The 21,152-nt window shown below is 43.3% G+C and overlaps 1 protein-coding gene across 2 annotated transcripts in view; it reads right to left on the reverse strand.

Moving 5' to 3' along the window:
• LOC142496963 (NXPE family member 4-like) overlaps positions 1–20,462 on the reverse strand; it is a 38,035-nt gene extending 17,573 nt beyond the window's left edge. The window contains exon 1 of one of the 2 annotated variants that reach the window (XM_075604095.1): positions 20,380–20,462. The gene's annotated coding sequence lies outside the window, so the exon portion shown is untranslated. Of the gene's footprint in view, positions 1–16,532; positions 17,248–20,379 lie in introns of those variants that run through there. The other variant, XM_075604097.1, reaches the window with a different exon arrangement.
• Between the last annotated feature and the right edge of the window lie 690 nt (positions 20,463–21,152).

Raw genomic sequence — 21,152 nt, forward strand, 5'->3', positions numbered from 1 at the left:
TTTTAGGCTCCATGGGACTACAACTCCTATGGGGCATAGCGAGACAGGCACCAAGTGCCTGATAGGAGCCAATAGGGCTGTAGGACTGCCCTGGACAGGAATGGATACATTTGGCGGGCTGGAGCTACGTGTCAGTCAGGAAGAAGCAGAGCAAGGAGGCAGACAAGGGAAGGAGGTAGGGTACGGGAGAGGGGGGATCCCCTGTACTAGCCAGCACCCCCTTGGCCCAAGATAGCTCTAGTTATCCCATATAGTGAGTGTTGCCAGGGATGCCCTAGAGTAAGGGACCCTGTCACTCAGGTTAGTCAGTTGTTAGTGGGAGTCAGGACTGGGCCTCGTTAGGGGAGTAGGCAGACGCTTAACCCCTTAGGCCCCAGATAGGCTCTCCCTCTCCAGTGTATGGTGTATGTAGGATTGGTTGCTGTGTGTTGTTGCTGCATATGCTGGGCGCAGTGTGTGCAGCGTGTGTGAATGTCTGCAGGCTGACGGTGAGAGCTGTGTGTCTGCTGCAGGCTGTTAGGAGTAGCGAGTAGCTAGATGTTAGGGAGGATTATGGACTTGGGTAGCTAAGGGAGTGGGGCAGGTTATTACTCCGCAGGCCCTAGGTTAGGGTTCCTGTCACGTTAGGGTTAGTTAGGGATAGATAGGGATAGCGGCGGTTGCTGTTCCCGTGATTCAGTTGCTGTTACCGTGAGACGGTGGTGTTCCCGTGAAGCGGTGGGACCCTCGTTGGGGTTCCTGGAGAAGTACCTGGATAGGATCAGACGGATGCATCGCACGTCTGACCCTTTGAGAAGAGTGTTGCAGGCCCGAGCATCGGAGTGCTCGGAAGGTACCTCTGAATATATGTGCACCAACAGGCCTATTAGTTCATAGTGACTGCGCAGTCACCCACGACCTCCGTAGGAGTACGGGACATTGGGTGTGGGGGGATTACAGGACACTGGGTGGGATCGCCAGACATTGAGCCTGAGGTGATAAGGTTATGATGTTATGTAATGTGTGATATGTGTGTTAGTAAAGTCATATAGTTAATATACATGCTGTCGTGTAAGTGATTATTATTGTGAGTGTCCTGCGAGGAACCACTCCCCCTCTGGTGGGAGCCATCGCAGGTGGAGGCGCTGTACCGAGAAGATGTTGTAAGTGATCACCCCTAGTATAATTACCCCAGGTTCCCCGTGGCGGAAGCTCAGCCCTCCTGTGAGCCCACAGGTAATGCACCACACCTGAGTAACCTTGTATGTTCCTTGCACCCACATCAGATCTGCGATTGGTGGGGGGAATACCCGTTACATTTGGAGGCGCTGCTGAGATAGACCTGGGGTGCCCGGTATATTTTTTTCTAAATTGTGCTATTTTTGTTCGCCATGAAGAAGTCACGTGCTGATTTCCCGCTCGCGCGGGAAAATGTTGCAAACTGTCTGGGTTTGGCGGGAAACCCTAAGCCCCGCCCCCGCCAACTGAATAACTCTGTGCCGAGCCAGAGTCACTTAATGAAAGAGTGTGCTGCCCCTCCTTCAGATTCCACCAGGGGGAGCAAGCACTGTGAGCCTTCATCCGTGACTGCTGTCTCCATCAAAGAAAGTACTGGGGGCAAAGAAAATTGCTCGCCGTCATATGGACTCTGGCCGACGAAGGCCGGGGTCGTATCCTTTTTGTTGTGTCCGTGTATGATAGAATCGTTGAGTCCGTCGGGTAGTATGAACTTTGCAATTTTGACGTGCCTGATAAGAGGGCGGCTGGAAGACGCAAACGAGGATGCTTGCCGGGAATGTTTCTGTAACAACGGTGACTGCTCCTTTTGTAAATTGGCATGGGGACGCATGTGTGGCTGCTGCAGGATACCGACTCTGCAACCCGTGCCGTTGGCGGCTACAGGACAGCCCGAGGAAGAGGGCACAGTGGCCGACATAAATGAAATAGACTCTGGGTTTTCTGATGATGGTGATGAAACAGACTGTAAGGGAGTACACCCCAATGTGTATGTGTCCTGGCACGTGCCAGGAGTGAAAGCCCTTACATTAATGTGCACATGCCTGCAAAAAGCTTATGTCCAAGGAGCCGACCTATTTCAGCTACCGCTGGATTTCAAGACCGGCACCGTGGATGGAGAACTGAGCATACAGTATTTTAGCCCCACATGTGACTGTTCTAGAGCGGCATTGGCGTGGGAGCCTCAATGTGAAGATTTCGGTGCCTGGTTCTTAAAACCTATTGTGCCCCAGCCTGAAGAGCCGGTCAGTATAACTAACCCATCTACCCTTCTCATAGACATTTAGGAGGGCCAGTGCGCCCAAGTGAACCTTCTAGACCTGGTTCCTGAGCAGGAACCACAGAACCCGGATCAGCCCATCCTGGAGCCGAGCAACACGTTGGCGGAGGATCCGATCGTGATGTTGCCAGCGGACAAGGTTGAATTCCCATCGGTGGCGATGCGCCTACCAGCGAACCACCCCAGCAGTGAGACAGAGGAATCACAGGGTAAGGTGTATATACCCCCACCTTCTTCTAGTGAATCCAGCGACCCGTCACTTGTGGTGATGCGCCTGCCGGCGGACCACTTTAGTGACACCAATGAACACACTATCTCGGCGAATACAGAGCCTGCTGTGGGCCCGTGGGCCCTAGAGGAAGTGTGTCCCGATGTTGCGGACCCTGCTGCGGGCCCGTGTGCCCTACAATGGTCAGTCCGACCTACTACAGAGGTACCATCGGTCCTAGGCTTGGGACCAGTACCTACAGACGACAAGGGTGAGTCGACTGCCCCAGGGGTGTTGGGGTTGAGCCTCCAGGTGACCGCGGAGCACGATGGCTCCTTAAGTCTGGTCGCCCGGGCGAAGGGCTCCCCTCTGCATCGCGTCCTGGTGGAGGTGTCCTCATTGGAAGGTAGTTGTCCAGAGAAGAGAGTGGACCAGTGTCTACCGTCGATCCTTCCGGAAGAAGGGAAGCCCATCGTCAGCCAGCAGAGTGGTAAGGAACCCCCTTGTTCCCCACCGACTCCGATGGAGGTGGCCGTGAAGAAGGCCAAAGCTATGGTTCCTGAGCGGAGTGTGAGCCCGTGTGCTCCGACGCAAGTGGTCCCAGGACTGGGATCCAACGCTCCCGAAGTTCGAGTCAGTGAGTGGACTGTCCCAGAAGAATTGGGGACAGGTCCCGATACCGCCAAGGTGGGAACTGACAGCGTCCCCGAGGACCTGTTGGCCACTGTGAATCACCGCAGGGGTAAGGTGTCTACTCTTTCCCCCCTGCCAGGTGAAACCGAGACATTGTCCCGTGCTCGCTTCTCAGTGGAAGCCTCACAAAAATATGGGGACAAAGACTGTGTGGAGAGAGATCCAGGGAGACTGGCCTCCTTTAAGCCCAAAAAGGAGCGCCCCATTCCTCAGGTAGTGGACCGTGGGAAAGGCCCTGGCCTCCTGGTCTACCGCATCCAAGCCGCGGATGACCGGGTAAAGGCCGGCTTAAAAGACGTTGTGCTACTCCTTCCACCAGGGGGAGGAAGTAGCGAAGAGCCAGTGACTGTTTCCCCAGAGCGTGCTCAACAGGAGATTTTTCTGGGGGAGGCTCACGGGCGCAAAAGTGAGGTACCCCCACATGTTCAGTTCGGGGCACCCCACACATGGTCTCAGCCAGTCTCGGGTATTAATTGGTGTGATATGCCCTGTAATTTTTCATTGTGTGAAAGTGTACCAATTATGCCATGCCATTTTTCAGTGTGTAAACGTATGTCAAGGTATGTCGTTCCCCAAGCGATGGCGTTGGATTTTTCACCAGGGGGAGGATGTAGCCAGGTCTCCCCAGCCTGTCAGTACCCCCCTCACCTAGCTGCCGATCGCGGGTGCCGCCGAGTTCAATGGCGGCCCCGTCGGCGTATCGCAGGGGTGAGGGCGGTCAGGCTCCTGCTCGTGGGTTGCCGGGGACGCGTGCGGCCAGTTGCCAAGGCCGCGATCGTGTCGCTGGGTTCTCGGCGCTCCCGGAGCAGGTCTGTGAGGCCGCCGCCATTATATGGCCAATCGCGCATGCGCAGTGATCGCGCAGGCGCGGGAGGAACCCCAGAGTCAGGGAGAGTCGCGCGAGGGCCAGAGCAGAGTAGGGAAAGGTTGAGGCGGCCCCCAAAGACTCGCGCATGCGCAGGAAAGGCGCGCATGCGGTCCCTATGTGCTTTTAGGCTCCATGGGACTACAACTCCCATGGGGCATAGCGAGACAGGCACCAGGTGCCTGATAGGAGCCAATAGGGCTGTAGGACTGCCCTGGACAGGAATGGATACATTTGGCGGGCTGGAGCTACGTGTCAGTCAGGAAGAAGCAGAGCAACTAGGCAGACAAGGGAAGGAGGTAGGGTACGGGAGAGGGGGGATCCCCTGTACTATCCAGCACCCCCTTGGCCCAAGATAGCTCTAGTTATCCCATATAGTGAGTGTTGCCAGGGATGCCCTAGAGTAATGGACCCTGTCACTCAGGTTAGTCAGTTGTTAGTGGGAGTCAGGACTGGGCCTCGTTAGGGGAGTAGGCAGACGCTTAACCCCTTAGGCCCCAGATAGGCTCTCCCTCTCCAGTGTATGGTGTATGTAGGATTGGTTGCTGTGTGTTGTTTCTGCATGTGCTGGGCGCAGTGTGTGCAGCGTGTGTGAATGTCTGCAGGCTGACGGTGAGAGCTGTGTGTCTGCTGCAGGCTGTTAGGAGTAGCGAGTAGCTAGATGTTAGGGAGGATTAGGGACTTGGGTAGCTAAGGGAGTGGGGCAGGTTATTACTCCGCAGGCCCTAGGTTAGGGTTCCTGTCACGTTAGGGTTAGTTAGGGATAGATAGGGATAGCGGCGGTTGCTGTTCCCGTGATTCGGTTGCTGTTACCGTGAGACGGTGGTGTTCCCGTGAAGCGGTGGGACCCTCGTTGGGGTTCCTGGAGAAGTACCTGGATAGGATCTGACGGATGCATCGTACGTCTGACCCTTTGAGAAGAGTGTTGCAGGCCCGAGCATCGGAGTGCTCGGAAGGTACCTCTGAATATATGTGCACCAACAGGCCTATTAGTTCATAGTGACTGCGCAGTCACCCACGACCTCCGTAGGAGTACGGGACATTGGGTGTGGGGGGATTACAGGACACTGAGTGGGAACGCCAGACATTGAGCCTGAGGTGATAAGGTTATGATGTTATGTAATGTGTGATATGTGTGTTAGTAAAGTCATATAGTTAATATACATGCTGTCGTGTAAGTGATTATTATTGTGATTGTCCTGCGAGGAACCACTCCCCCTCTGGTGGGAGCCATCGCAGGTGGAGGCGCTGTACCGAGAAGATGTTGTAAGTGATCACCCCTAGTATAATTACCCCAGGTTCCCCGTGGCGGAAGCTCAGCCCTCCTGTGAGCCAACAGGTAATGCACCACACCTGAGTAACCTTGTATGTTCCTTGCACCCACATCAGATCTGCGATTGGTGGGGGGAATACCCGTTACACCTGTGTGTGCTGAATTACTGTATATAAAGATGCAACATCACATGTCGCTAAAATGTAATGATCTTCCCAGGTTATCTCATTTAACAGATTCAATAAGTCTAATGTGTCCCTCAAATACGATTTCTGTTAAACTACATATTTTTGCAAAAAGGTATCAATATACATAGAGAGGTTAGCTCTTAATGAGTCAATCCCCGAGACTATTGGTCTACCTGGGGGATTGACTACACTTTTATGGACCTTAGGAAGGTAATAGAAGACCGGCATCCTAGCTTTATCCTGATAGAAGAATTTGTATTCCTTCTCATCTAGTATGCTGGTCTCCCTTCCCTCATTCAATAGTTTTTTAAGTTCCTCTGTATATTCTTTAATAGGATTAGATGGTAGCTTCTAATATGTATTGCTATCTCCCAATAGTCTTAGTGTTTCCCTTTCATAATCTGGTTTATCCATCAGGACAACGCCCCCTCCCTTGTCTGCCTGTTTTATAATTAGGTTGTCCTCATCCATTAGTTGTTTTAAACCTTCTTTCTCAATTTTTGTCAGATTTTCAATTTTTCTTTTTTGGGGTTGTGTATTATCATTTTTTGCCAAATCTTCGAAGTCCTTGGTAACCATCTGAAAGAAAACCTCCAGATGGTTCCCAGAGGCAAAATGGGGGGAAAAAGTGGATTTTTGCTTCAGGCCTGTATGGATAAATTGTCGTTCCTGTTCAACGACAGGGGGCACTACAACATTAAATTTTGGTTCAACATGCCAACCTAAAAAATACCTCTTTACTGTTAGTTTTCTGAGATAACGATTAGCGTCTATAAACAAGTCAAATTGACTATGCCCTTTCATAGGTGCAAAGGATAAACCTCTAGAGAGGATGCTTTTTGTGTTTCTGTTAATGCAATACTTCTCAAAATAAAGACATTGTCTATTTTTATTTGGCACTCCTTTTTTCTCTCCCTTTTTCTTCTTCCTCTCTTTCCTCTGGCTGTCTTCCTCTTTTGGAGTGGCCTAATGCCCCTTTCTCCTGCTTCTGCTGAATTTAGTTTTTCCCTTCCCACCAACTGGAAGGGCCCTCCCCCGCTCCTAAAAAAGAGGAATCAATGCTTGATTGTTTATCTGTATTGGAACTCTTATCATCTCTTTGTTTATAGTCCAGCGATTTAGTTCTATTTGATTTTTTATTCAATCTCTCTTCCTCTCTTTTTTCTTTTTTCTTTTGGTTAATTGGTGTATAATTGACTCTACCTCTATCTGAGTCTCTTGTAAGAGACTTATCAGTCCTTTTGTTAGAGTGCTCTCTCTGTCTATTGTCATGCCTTTCTTTTCTAGATGTTTCTCCTGATGTAGATCTGTCTTGAAAAAGACTATTATCTCTATAGGGATTTCTGTAATTTTTCTTATATGTTCTAATAATAGTCCAATTTCTTTGTTCCCCTTTTCTGTAATCCTCCTCATCCCTATGCAGTTTTTTGGTTTTGTTGTTATCTGTGTCCCTTTCTAAGTTGTCAAGTTTTTTCTGCAATTGTATATCCTTTTCTTTAAATTCCTTCGTGTAATCCAGTGGGGTTAATTTTTCTTTAATCTCATTTATTTCTTCATCTAGATGTTTTAGATGTGTTTTTGTTGGTCTAGAATTAAATCAATTAACCCATATGAACATCTATCTAACAGTTCATTCCAGTGCTGTTTTTCTCCTCTACATATACATCTCCCTACTGACGAGACGTGCCTGGAGGGAATCCCATACACCATTATATCCTTATGGGTAGCAGCCCTATCTGCTAACTGCATTTAAAACCACAACCATCTTGTGAGTAGATTCACCTTTAGAGCCAAGAATATCAACACATCATTGATCTCCTCATTCAAAACGTCTGCACTTAAATTGTTTTTTATTTGTCTTTTGTTCCCCACATGTGCTCCCCCTAGATTGTCTGAAACATATCTTTTACAAATTTTCACCAGATGCTTATGTGTGGAAGCGTGCAATAAGGAAAAAGTTATGTATCGATCCGTGTTTTTTTCGTATTGATCCCGGTGTTATTGGAGGGTATTGGTGTGTATCACCGGATTTTTCCCGTATCTATGATCATGGAGACTTCAAAAGGCGAAAGGTCATGTTAAAACCAACTAAGAAACTTCAGTCACTGGAAAGCAATGCGCCAGCGACAGCGCCGCCTGCTTCCAATAACGGTCCGGCTGTCAGTGAAAACCTGGTGACCGGCAACCCTTGCTGTCTGTCCCCGCCCTGATACCTGCAGCCTGAGACGGATTTCGCGTACAGATTCCAGCAAGGTTGCATGTACCAAAGCGATTTCCAGCCTCATCCGCTGGCACCTGTTAACTATGTGTATAATCAAGATTTCGGGACTGGCAGTGGCTCGGCGCCAGCTAATTGGCAAAGTCTATGGTGAGTAATGTTGCCGTATTTTATTCTGTTTTTGAAATATCAATATCAATGCACAGTCAAGAGATTCTCCTGTAAGCAATATCATTGGCTGAGCAGCTTCTACAGTAGATACTCCACAAATGGTGGAAAGCTAGGCGCATGCGCATTGGAACCTTCTTGAAACGCATATGCGTGTCATCACATCTACAGTAGGCGCATGCGCATGTGAACAGGGACGCACCCCGAGAAAATTATTGGTGGGACTGACTGTGGGAACTTCTTTAGGGGGCTGACTGACCATTACAGTAAAACTTGTTCTTTTGTTTTTCCTCAGAAAAGAAAACTTTGTCATCTCATGCGGAAAACGGCACATGGAGGGATTGCGATGGATAATATCGCTTTGTGTAACAATGCCTGCACATTGGTGAATCGGATTTAAAAAACCACATACCGGAGTCTACAGTTTAGTGGCCGTTGTTATTGATTAGGATAGAATACTGTAACTGAGAGCTTCATAGAAAACCTGAAACAGTAGGCTGTTTTGAGACCGTATACAATACTTTTTTATATATATACTGTACAATAAACCCGAAAAATAAAAAGTATGCATTTATTCTACATGTATTCCAGTACATATGTGTATTCTATACCCGTACATGTATTGTTTTAATACTCTTGTGATGTACAGTACTGAGCATGCCTACAGTATACAGTACAGTACTGTACAGTATGCCTGGTCAGTACTGTATGTTCTAGAAACACTGTATTTTGTTACAGTATAAAAGGAGACAATGGAACAATTTAAAACAAATCAACATTTTCTTTTATTGGTGGAGTAAGTACAAAAACATTTATTTACAAAAACAATTTAAAAACATTTAAAGTGTACAGCAATTCAAAACATTAACAGCTGTATGGTTTACTGCTAGTGAAAACATTTATGTACAGAAAGTCAAAACATTTACAGTAGGATGGTGTACAGAACAGTCAGTCAGGCCTGCACAACTCCAGTCCTCGAGGGCCGCAAACAGGCCCGGTTTTCTGGATAACCTTGAAAAACGGGCCTGTTTGCGGCCCTCGAGGACTGGAATTGTGCAGGTCATGTTTAAGTAAAAACATTTCTTTATTAATAAAATTTAAAATACTCAACATCTCCTTTATTAAATTACAGAAAGTCAAAACATTTACAGTACAGCACAACAGTATGGTGTTAGTAAAAAATCTTTATTAATAAAATTTAAAACACACAACATCTCCTTTTTTAAAGTACAGAAAGTCAAAACATTTACAGTAGGATGGTGTACAGTCAGTCAGGCCTGCACAACTCCAGTCCTCGAGGGCCGCAAACAGGCCCGGTTTTCAGGATAACTTTGAAAACCGGGCCTGTTTGCGGCCCTCGAGGACTGGAATTGTGCACGTCTTGTTTAAGTAAAAACATTTCTTTATTAATACAAGTTAAAACAAGCAACAAGTCAAAAAATACACAACAGTTGAACAGTCACGCAAATTTGATCCCCACCAGATTGTCCTTCCAGGGCCGGTGCCTTGTATAACGCAAAATGCCATAATGGAGTCTCGAACGATTTTCATTAAAGGATCTGAAATTGAAAAATAGCGCCGCAATTCCTCCACAATAGTCCTTCTTAAATTTTCAGGAAGCGCCCTTTTTTCGCGATTTCCTTCGTAGTTTACATTTTTGGCCCACCCGCAGTACACCAAGTAGTACACATGGTGCTTAAAAATTAACATGCCATACTTCTGGGGTAAACCAGCACTCATCACCCTATACTTCTTCCTGAGTGCCGGTGGCAGCTCGCGTAGGATGATGTCGGGCACTGTATCGATGCAAGCGTATGTAGGTTGGATTCTGGGAGCGTGTGTGCTTCTTGGAGCGGGTGTGCTTGTGGCGGCGGGCAGGGTAGGTTGTCTGGGAGGAAGCTTTCCTCCTGTCTTGGTCGGCGTGTTGTCTCCTGGCGTGGTCTTGATGGGGTTGTCATGTTATCCTCCTCGTCAACGGCATACATGTACACAAATTCTTCTGGTAGAGGGGGTGCGCTTGGTTTTGGAAGGTAGTCGAAGGTCCTATTCATCACATCCATGCCACCCTCCTGCTCCGGCGTTGGGGATACAGGGGCATGAACACCGAGCAAATTATGTATCCCCGCTATGTCAGTCTCTATCTTCTCCATTCATTGATCCATATTTAGCATGGTCTCTAAAAGAAGATCTATCTTTACCAGCATAGTAGAGTTCCCGGGGATATCCACACTTAACCCATTCAGCATGCGGTCTAATGAGCTGGTTCTTGTGCATGGCGTGCTGTGGACATCTGGGTGGATGGGTGCTACGGAGGATGAGATGGGGTTTCCCTGGAGAGAAGCGGCAGCGTCGTCGAAGAAGGATGGAGGAGGTGACCTGTGAATTTCCGGGAGAGAAGTGGCAGCGTCGTCGAAGAGGGATGGCGAAAGTGACCTGTGGATTTCCGGGCGAGAAGCGGCAGAGTCGTCTAAGCGTAATGGAGAAATTGACCCGTGGATTTCCGGGAGACCAGCGGCAGCGTTGTCGAAGAGTAGTGGAGAATGGGCTGTAGATTTCCGGGAGAGCAGCGGCAGAGACGTCGAAGCGTAATCGAGGAAGTGGCCTGCGGGTTCGATGGTTTGGCTGCCATTTGTTTTGCCTTGAGTGTACATCACCAAATTTCTCCTTGACATAATAAGGCTTACGTGTATTAAAACCCTTAGCCTTTGGGGTCAGCAGAAGGTTTTATTTATTAGTCTTAGCCTGTCGCTTTGGCCTTGGCTTGGAAACAGCTGCGGCCTTTCGCTTTTTCTGTGTGACAGGCACGGCAGAGGTGAGTGGCTTCCTGCGTCCGTAGAAACGGAATGGTTCTGGAGAGGTGTCGATAAGAGGTTCAAATCCTTGAGCGAGCCGTGTGTGTGCGTGCGTGGGGGAGGGGGGTACAGGGTACAGCTGCATGAAGGATTAGCTGTACTGTAGTTCAAAGACATGACATATTTTCAACAGGCAGTTCATCATAATAATTTGATCCCCACACCCCCAAATACATAAAAACCACACAAATCAACTATGTGCAGTCAAACGCACAGTGTCGCAGTCAAAAGCTACAGCACAGATTGAATATCGTAATATTAAGATGGTTTAGGCATTCTTGTGGAGAAAATAAAAATAAAAAATGACGAGAAAAAAAATATATATTTTTTTTTTGGTCACTCACTCTTGAACTTCGCAAGCAAGCAGTGGTGAAGTTATAGACGCATGCGCAGTAATCATCAGCTATGTAGCAACCAGGAATGTGATTGAAACCAGAAAGACACACATTCAAAGGAATGGTGTGGGAGAGGTGTACTGTACTGTAGATAAGATAAGAAGTTGAAATACTGCAGTGCAGTAAATTAGCCTGTGTGTGTGCGGGGGCGAGCGAGGGGAGAGCGCTGTATACGCCAAAATGTGATACTGTTACAGTACACGCCTATGCGTTTCAACAATTTTCAAATGAGACATACAGTACAGCACTGCACATGCATGTATAAATATGCAAATTTACAAATACTGCGCGCGCACACGCAGACTGTGTACTGACGTACTGTAGGTTGAACTGCTAAAGTATTAGACTTTGAAGACAACAGCTCGCGAATGCCCCCCTGAGTATTTAGACGGTATTGTAGTATTGCAGACAGCGCTAATAAAATGCTAATATTACGAGCGCTAAAATACCGGAACATATTCCGGCAAAAAAAACAAAATACTGCATCTGCCCGCGATTATCAGAGTTGTGCCGATACGGCCGCACTAGGATAAAGGCGGCCCCAGCTGTAAGGGAAAATGGTAAATAGACAAATTCCTTGGTATAAAGTAATGACATTACTATATACTGTATGCCTTTATATCTTGCTGCCAATTCATGGTGAACTTGGGCTGTTTACATCCACTCTGCAAACCTGGGACTCACCCTACCACCGCAGATGACCACAATAGAGATTTCTCTCCCACGAATGGTTCTGTTTGAAATCCTGTAAGTGCACATTCTTATGGGATGCAGATTTTTTAAATAAATGTACCTTATTTTTTACTCAGTTACGTGCTATGGAGTTTGCGCTTTTGTTTGTTTTTTGTTCATATATATATATATATATTAGAGAAAAAGAGAAAAGAAGCGCCCGATCCTTGTGTAAAATCAGATGAACAATATTTAATATATCATGGACAAGACAAATGCACACTTACAATTTGTCTGATAAAATAAAGCATATTATGGGACCTGCCCATGCACCAACTGAGGACTCCTCGATCACTTCTTTGTGTGTGAATGTCCGCAATGGCTCCAGATAGGATAGTGCTGTCCGCCGCTGTCTCCAGGGAAGTAGTCCTTTAATGTTGGGAGCGCTCAATCTCCGCGTGCGGCCGCCATTGACCTTTCTTGTTGCACTTAGAAACCAGGAAGGGTCTTCAGACACGTCCTTGCGTCCTCACGCTGGTGCTAGGAGCTGCCCGGCCACCGTAGATTCACTGCCAGATATCCCTACGCGTTTCTTCCTACTCTGCGGATTTCATCAGGGGATGGATACCACATGGAACTGCCTTGTGTTAAATAGTCCCTTTCACCAATGAAAAGCATTTCTCCACAGCTGTGTTTAGTTCCATAAATATCATTGGGCTAATCTCTATAACCTGATGCAATAGCTAAACTGTTAATGCTAAATAAATTAAGAAAAGGGATAAACATATGAATAATACAGATATTTACAAACAATCATTCATTAGAATTAAGTGATAGACACTGAAACAGACATAGGATATAAAAGACATGCAGAGGCTTATTGCTAATGTGCATGAATGGTATTAAAGTATAATTACTATTAGTAGGTGTTACTGAATAATAGTAGATGACACATTTAATATATTCTTAGTCGAAATCCATTGATCTTATCATAAAGATAGCCCTGCATAGAACAAAGATGATAACATACAATTTATTATTAGAGGACAACATTGTATATATTAGATACTAGTGCTAACCAGAAGTTTGTATTCAATTGAATTCATTGTTAGTTTCACATAGTTGTAACTCCAATGAACACTAATAAATATTATTATAATAATTTAATCAAGCTTGAATAAGAGAATCAAATATGAATATAAGATGCTCATTATTGTTTAAACTGGAAGAGATGAAAAAAGCAAATTATATAGAGTATTGGGACTTTGGGTCTAAGAATGGACTATATATATTTGTTATATATTGAAATTAATTTTAATATTAATACTATTATGGAGAGAGGCTTGACATGAATCTCAATCAATTATTATTTGGATAAATAAATATTCTAAATTACACTAGATGTAGGGGAAGATGCTACAATCCATAGCTCAGAAATTATGACATAATATTTGTACCCCACCTTAATCGTGGCAGATTAAGACTCAATAATATATGGCCCATTGGCAAATTAGAGAAAAATTAGCCAAGAGCCAGCAATCCAAAACCATATATATAATTAAAGTGAATGTGTATGTGTGCAATATAGGTGAAATGTTTGTATGAGATACACTTCTTATAGGATATGTGAATGTGTGTGAGTTGAAATAAAGTGTTTATAAGTGAAATACTGTATTTTCCAACAGTGGATGAATATATCACTATTAGCATATGTGTGATATGATAAATACATGCAGTGAAAATGGAAATTAATTAACTATGTATGCTATTGGTTGTGAAATAAAATAAAATGAAATAAAAAGTGCAATGTTTTTGACCAGGGGCCCCCCATTTAATATACTGACTGAGACATCAAAGGGAGCACAATAAAACATGCTCAAACCTCCGATGTCCTGCCAGAACAATAAAGAGAGATATTAGATGATAGTGCTTGTATCAATACAGTCATTGAGACCCATTGGACTCAATGTTTCCAACATATAAATCCAATAGGTCTCCCTAAGGTTAAGTCTCTTGACTCTATCACCACTAAGTACTGTTAAGGGAATCTGTTCCAAGCACATGACTCTTAGAGAGGAAGGATCTTTGTTATGTTTGTCCAAGAAGTGTCTAGATAGGTTGTGAGTTGTAGTGCCATGTATGATGTTTCTTCTATGTTCTAAAAATCTTGTACTTAGAGTCCGGGTGGTTCTCCCCACATACTGGTACCCGCACCGGCATGTGACCACAATAGAGATTTCTCTCCCACGAATGGTTCTGTTTGAAATCCTGTAAGTGCACATGCTTATGGGATGCAGATTTTTTAAATAAATGTACCTTATTTTTTACTCAGTTACGTGCTATGGAGTTTGCGCTTTTGTTTGTTTTTTGTTCATATATATATATATATATATATATATATATATATATATATATATATAAGACACACAGATGAAAAGAACAAAGACAATCCCCTTAGTAGCACTCTAAATTACACCTAAACTAATCTATAAGATAAAGATGGTTAAAAAGAAACAGATGCTCCGCCAATTCAGAAAAAATGAACAAGATTTTATTGATTAAACAACAAGACACACTAACTTAAAAACATAAAAATACTAAAGACAGCCTATGAAAATATATATGTATCAAAAATATAAAGAGAGGACTACTAATCAAACACTATCAGTATTACAAAAAGAAAAAAAAAAAAAAACTAAAATGTGTCTAAATAAAGTTTAAATAATGACAACAAAGTAGTTTAGTCTAACATAATAGGCAATACAAAATATATTCCCACTGACATATGCATGAAAGAATAATAAATCATTGCGTTGGAAAAAGTATATAGTCAATGACCCAGTATATAGCCATAAAAAAATTGGTATGTATACCAAAAACAGAGGGGAAAAAAAGAGATAAAGCAACCAGGGAAAAATAATATAACAATAATAATAGTTATACCCTGAACAGCATTTCCCCAAAATGAAATCAATGAGAACTGATGCAGCAAATAAAGAAAAATATGACTAATAAAGACATATTAGCAAACAGTCATACATATTGAAAACACCACAAAGCGCAGCACTGCAAGGACAGGTAATGCCCAAACAGTAAGGAGGGTAATACTCAGCTGCAGCTAGATTGTGTAGAGTTTGTGTCCATATTGATTGTACATGATGTGTTTCCAAAGTCTGCTTATAACAGGAACAAAAAATAAAGTCCAAAGTGCTGCATCAGATCCATCATAAATCCCTCAGAATAGAAGATTACATAAAGGCTGTAGTAAAGTAAACACTCTTGATTTATTATTCTTTCATGCATATGTCAGTGGGAATATATTTTGTATTGCCTATTATGTTAGACTAAACTACTTTGTTGTCATTATTTAAACTTTATTTAGACACATTTTAGTTTTTTTTTTCTTTTTGTAATACTGATAGTATTTGATAGTGTTTGATTAGTAGTCCTCTCTTTATATTTTTGATACATATATATTTTCATAGGCTGTCTTTAGTATTTTTATGTTTTTAAGTTAGTGTGTCTTGTTGTTTAATCAATAAAATCTTGTTCATTTTTTCTGAATTGGCGGAGCATCTATTTCTTTTTAACCATCTTTATCTTTATCTTATAGATTAGTTTAGGTGTAATTTAGAGTGCTACTAAGGGGATTGTCTTTGTTCTTTTCATCTGTGTGTCTTATATAGTTTTCACTATCCCCTAGCACCATCAGGTCCTATTTAATTTATATACTGACTTTAATTTTGGTATATATTTTACTTTACCCTTATAGTTAGTTTTATTAAAGGGCTTGAGTTAACCTTATATATTATGTGTTGAGCAACTTCTCCTTTTGTGTGTTCTATATATATATATATATATATACAGTGTTCGACAAACCTATAAATTTGCTCGCCCCGGGCGAGTGGATTTAACCCCCGGGCGAGTAAATATTGGCTCAAGCAGCACACGTTTGGTACTAGGTGACGAGTAGATTTTTTTGTGTGGCGAGTAGATTTTTTGGTGATTTGTCAACCACTGTATATATATATATATATATATATATATATATATATATATATATATATATATATATTATATATATATAATTAACTACTGTAGGAAAGAATCCCTCTGAAGCACTCAAGTATAATAAGTATCAATGCAAGGTTTGTGTGTGCAGCGCACAGCCAAAAGGATGATAGCAGGTCTGGCAAAAAAATCTTTATTAAAGGGTCATAAAAACGTAAGGCTGCAACCTTCTACGCGTTTCGTGCAATCAGATGCACTTTATCAAGAAGTATTAAACAACATCTATGAAAACAAAAGTTAAAACAGTCCCTGGGAGTCAGAGTAACAGACAGAACCTCTATAAAAACTATAATGGTTGGATCTAAGTTGATACACAGACACAATGCTACACACTGTGTTAGTAGGACCCCGAGATAGTAATGAAATGCGGGGAATACAGACCAAGGGGGTTCCTAGACCAGCCGGTCACGTGCTGGCAGTGAAACCAAACAGTCCCTTGACACAGAACCCAACAGCACCAGTGTATGATATGACTGGTGCTGAAAGTAGTCTCTGTGATATATAATGATGACACATATAAATGGGTTGTTGAATAGATGTGATAGCAGAAACCTGAAGGAATTTATTGGTGGAACACACTAATTTAGTTACTGTCAATGGGTATAATAAAGTCCAGAAACTCATGAGACTGTGAACAAACTGAAAAGTACTTACAGCTGCCGGTTCCTATTATGAAGAGACACGATTAAGCTGAACAAAGAAGCAAGCTGGTTCTTGTTTGTGCTGAAGCCGAGTTCAACTTGGCAAAAGGGTTAGCCTGTCCCCATCAGTATGGAACTCCCAAATCAGCTGGGCAAAAGGGTTAGCCTGTCCCCATCAGTATGGAACTCCCAAATCAGCTGGGCAAAAGGGTTGGCCTGTCCCCATCAGTATGGAACTCCCAAATCAGCTGGGCAAAAGGGTTGAATCCACAAACAGGTTCTGCAGGCGTGCCGGGTGGTGAGTGGGCTCCAATATATATATTCCAGACAAAAGGTGACACATTGTGCTCATTTGCATGTAATTTCCCTCAATCCCTTAAAAGGCTGCCAACATTGCCTGAAAGGGAAGGGAGAGCAAACTCCAATTTAACCTAGATCAAATATAACATGGCAATGCTAAGGTACTGACAGATAATGCCCTTATATGGCTGTACAGTACACTTAGAGCCAGCAGATAAATGGATATTCCCTTTCAGGCAATGCTTGCAGCCTTTTAGTCACTTAGGCAGTGTTTACATCTAATACATGTCTGCTTTTGGATGTCATTGGATACTGTATATGAATTTTCACATGGATGGATGTTTGTTTTTGTCCTCTAGGGTGCTCTCTTATTTTGTATTTATGTTGGCTTTATTATGAGCCACAGGTGTGCAGCTACTGTATGTAGTTTGGGTTTAAGGTTTATTTTTTTCCCCTTTTATAACCCGCCGTTTGTCCCCAGTGTGGTTTGTTTCAATACAGGGGGGGGGGGGGGGGGAGGTTTCCTTGTCCTTATCATTTGGAGTTCAGTAGGTAGGCAATTTTTAGTCAGTTTCCCGTTTGCTTATGTGTAAGTGTGATATGCTTTGTTTTGAATTTTTGATTTAATTGATCGAATAAATTTATTTTCATATCAGTGCACAATATTGTACATTATCCGAGTGCTTTGTGTGAGGGTTCTTTTTTCTTTTTTGTGGTTCATATACATATATATATATACTGTCCTTATGGACTAGAGAGCAAGCGGAGTGGATAGGTTCCGGTGTACAGGAGGTTAAATTCCTCTTTGAAAGCTTGCTGCACCTGGTACTATTTAAGACAGTACTCCTAAATGAAAGTTTAATAAGGCATGAAGTACCCTGCACAACAGGAGATACTGCAGTCCCAGAGAAAGGGACAGAGAGAGTTCTCCCCAGCTGTAGAAGCTGGCACAGACCACTTGGCCCGCTGGATGGTGGTTGCAGAGCCTGCTTGGACTGCATGGGCTGTTAATCCCAGGAAGAAGAAGGAAGGACGAGAGACCGTGCTGAAGCGGGGATGTCTGCTCCAAACCCTGGAGTAACAGATAAGCAAAACATTATTGCTGTGTTCAGAAACTTTATATGTTCAGCTAAAATAGTACCTGTTTGTGGTGGTAACCAGCATAGCTGTCCACCAAGGTAATAAGGGTTGAAACTGAATGTAAAGTTAGTCTCCTAAGAGGAGTAGGAGTTTATTTTATGATTTTGTCTCTTAAAGTGACGGTGTTTGAAATGTGTAGTGTCACTAATGGAAAAATGAATCTCTGAATGTTGAGGGCTGAGTGCCCCTTGTGTGTATACACATGTTTGTCCCAATTTTATACAAATTAAACCCTAAAAGACTGTGTCGCGAAGAGCCTGGGCAAACGACAGTGCTACACCAATCTACCAATTAGATTGGAAGCTCCTCGGAGCAGCGACTCCTCTTCCGAAATGTGACTTTTATGTCTGAAGCACTTATTCCCATGATCTGTTATTTGTATTATTTGTTATTTATATGATTGTCACGTGTATTACTGCTGTGAAGCGCTATGTACACTAATGGCGCTATATAAATAAAGACATACATACACACATACATACACATAGGGAGCCGTTTGCCACAATATTTAAGCTCTTCAGTATTAGGTGATACCTTTTTTATTTGGACTAACAATTTATGTCATAGGACAATAAGGGATGGGGGGGGCTATACATCCACAGCAGCAAAGAGGGGGAAGGGAATGCTGGGGGGGAGGGGGGGAGGTTTTGGATGGAACATTGGCAGGAAGGTAGGGCAGACCATTACAAAAAATCATGATAGTGTGTGAGAAATGAATTGGATGATGTGCGCTCTTGTGTCAGTTCACAATGTTTTATATGTGAGTTTTTAATTGCTATTGTCTACATAAAGATTTGTTTGCTGAAGTTGGCCGCGGTGATCGCAGGACGATATAGAGCTGCAGATATCCTGGAGGTCAGCAGCCGTGGAACTATTTCTGCACATTAATAACACTCTCTAATAAAGCCTACACAATTTTTTTTTACATTTGCACCAAACCAATTTACTGCCTAATCCCAGGAATAAAGGAGAGGGTTACAACTGAGGGAAAATAGCCATCAAAAAAGAAGGGCACTTCAGGATAGCTGCACAGTGTACACAACAAAGAAGCAAAGAAGCCCAAAGCTACATCCAATATGACAAAAATACACAGTGAAATACCTATATATCTCTTGAAAAAGGTCATTTAGTTAAACGCTTTGGCCAAAGCGTTATAAGCCTGCAGCCAACATCAACGCATGACCAAATATTGCAGATATTTTTGGGGGTTTCTTAGAGCTTGCTGGGTATCTGTGTGTTTATTAGCTGCACAGTGTAAGCAGATTTAAGATGGAAAACAACTAGGCTCTGCAATTAGACACCGCTTCCAGTTCAACCTTATATTACAGCTTTAACCACATTACCATTGTTCTATGGTAGAATCTACTTTAGTAAACCATGAATGGGCAGTAACCAGGCAGAAAAGTGTTGATTCATGTAGCTTCCCTCTAATTGGTTTAAAAAAAAAAGTCACGTGACGCAGCTGTCGCGCGAAAACACACATTTCTTGTCTGCTGGGAACGCTGCCGTGCCATCGCGTTTCATCGGGCGCGCGCTCGCTCGCGGCCTCATAGAGGAGCCGTCTCCGGTTCGCATCACGTTGCGCGGTTGCTATGGACGAGCCCATACACCAGTAAAATAGAAACATCCCAGTAAGTGTAGCAATAAACCAACGATAAAACATAATGGATACATGTGCGTTTTCAGCCACCTTTGCCTTGTTATTGCTTCTCACCCACGCTTTAGAACTTTGCAAAATGCGCCAATTTTTAGATTTGCTAAAAATTCTACTTTTTAAAAGTTTGCGAAGCAGTTTACCAAGTAAAAGTCTCCACCGCCTGAAATACGGGTTTGCGATGATGTATCTCAGTATAGATTCTTCTCTTGAATTTCTCTGTGATTTTGTAGCATTAAAAACTCTGCTGAAATTGTCAAAGTTCTAGAAAACTCTTTTGAAACATACAGTAGTTAATGCAAATTTAGGTACGTTCACACATCCCTAGGAGTTACGTGTCCCTAATGTCTGTGTATTAGGAGGAGGTGAGAGGTATGTGTACCTGGTGTTTGTATAAGGAGGAGGTTTGAGGTAAGTGTCCTGATGTCTGTATATTAGGAGGAGGTTAGAGGTATGTGTCCCTGATGTCTGTGTATTAGGAGGTGAGTGGTATGTGTCCCTTTTGTCTGTGTATAAGGAGGAGGCGAGAGATATATGTCCCTCATGTATGTTTATTAGGAGGAGATGAGAGGCACATGTCCCTGATGTCTGTGTATTAGGAGGGGAAAAGTATGTGTCCCTGATATAGGTATAGGGTGGGGAGAGAGGCACATGCCCCTGATGTCTTTGTATAAGGAGGCAGTAAGGGGTAAGTGTCCCCCTTATCCCTTTAAAAGCAGATAAGAGGTATATACAGTATATTATTTCGCATTTATTTCTTACTCACGTTTATTCAGTGTTCTTCATTACACCCTCTGTCCCACTCACTCTGTTACTCTCTGGAACAGTGATTCTTGGTGACACTTATCTTAGTGCAGTGAATAAAATGATTGGAATATCTGCAGGTACAGCCTCCATGTAATAAGGAGGCGGGATCTCACAAGAGAGTTAGGGTGGTTTTTTTTTTATTTGTTTGTTTTTTTATCAACCCTTGCCAGTAGCAAGTAGAAATACATTGCTTACATAGAAATATCTGGGATTTCTTGATTAATCACTCCATCATACTGTAGGTGGGGCTTTTTCAATGACGTATAGTTATGTAAATATCATCTTATGTGGGAGCTTTTTATACACTGGCGACACACTTTATTCGAGCACGGCTAGTCCCGCGAATTCGGGTATACTCGGGTGTATTCAGGTTTCTGATATTTTTCAGCCAGAGTGCATTGCGTTATTTTCCGGCAGGAATTTAAGCTTTTTATTCCGGCTGGTTACAATACTGCAATGCCGTCAAAATACACATGGTGGCGCTTGCGAGCTATTCTCTGTGAAGCCGTCCCCTATAATGAATTGTAATGCAGTATATATATATATATATATATATATATATATATATATATATATATATATACTGTATAACAACAACCCCTGTAAGCCCTAACATACAGTACTGTACTGTACTGTATATGCACATACATAAATGATACTACAGTACTGTATGGGCGGCGGGGGCGAGATGTGTTTGCAGCAGAGAGAGATCCGCTGCTCTCTCTCTGCGCA

The sequence above is a fragment of the Ascaphus truei genome, chromosome 6 (genome assembly GCF_040206685.1).
Source record: "Ascaphus truei isolate aAscTru1 chromosome 6, aAscTru1.hap1, whole genome shotgun sequence".
Lineage (NCBI taxonomy): Eukaryota > Metazoa > Chordata > Amphibia > Anura > Ascaphidae > Ascaphus > Ascaphus truei.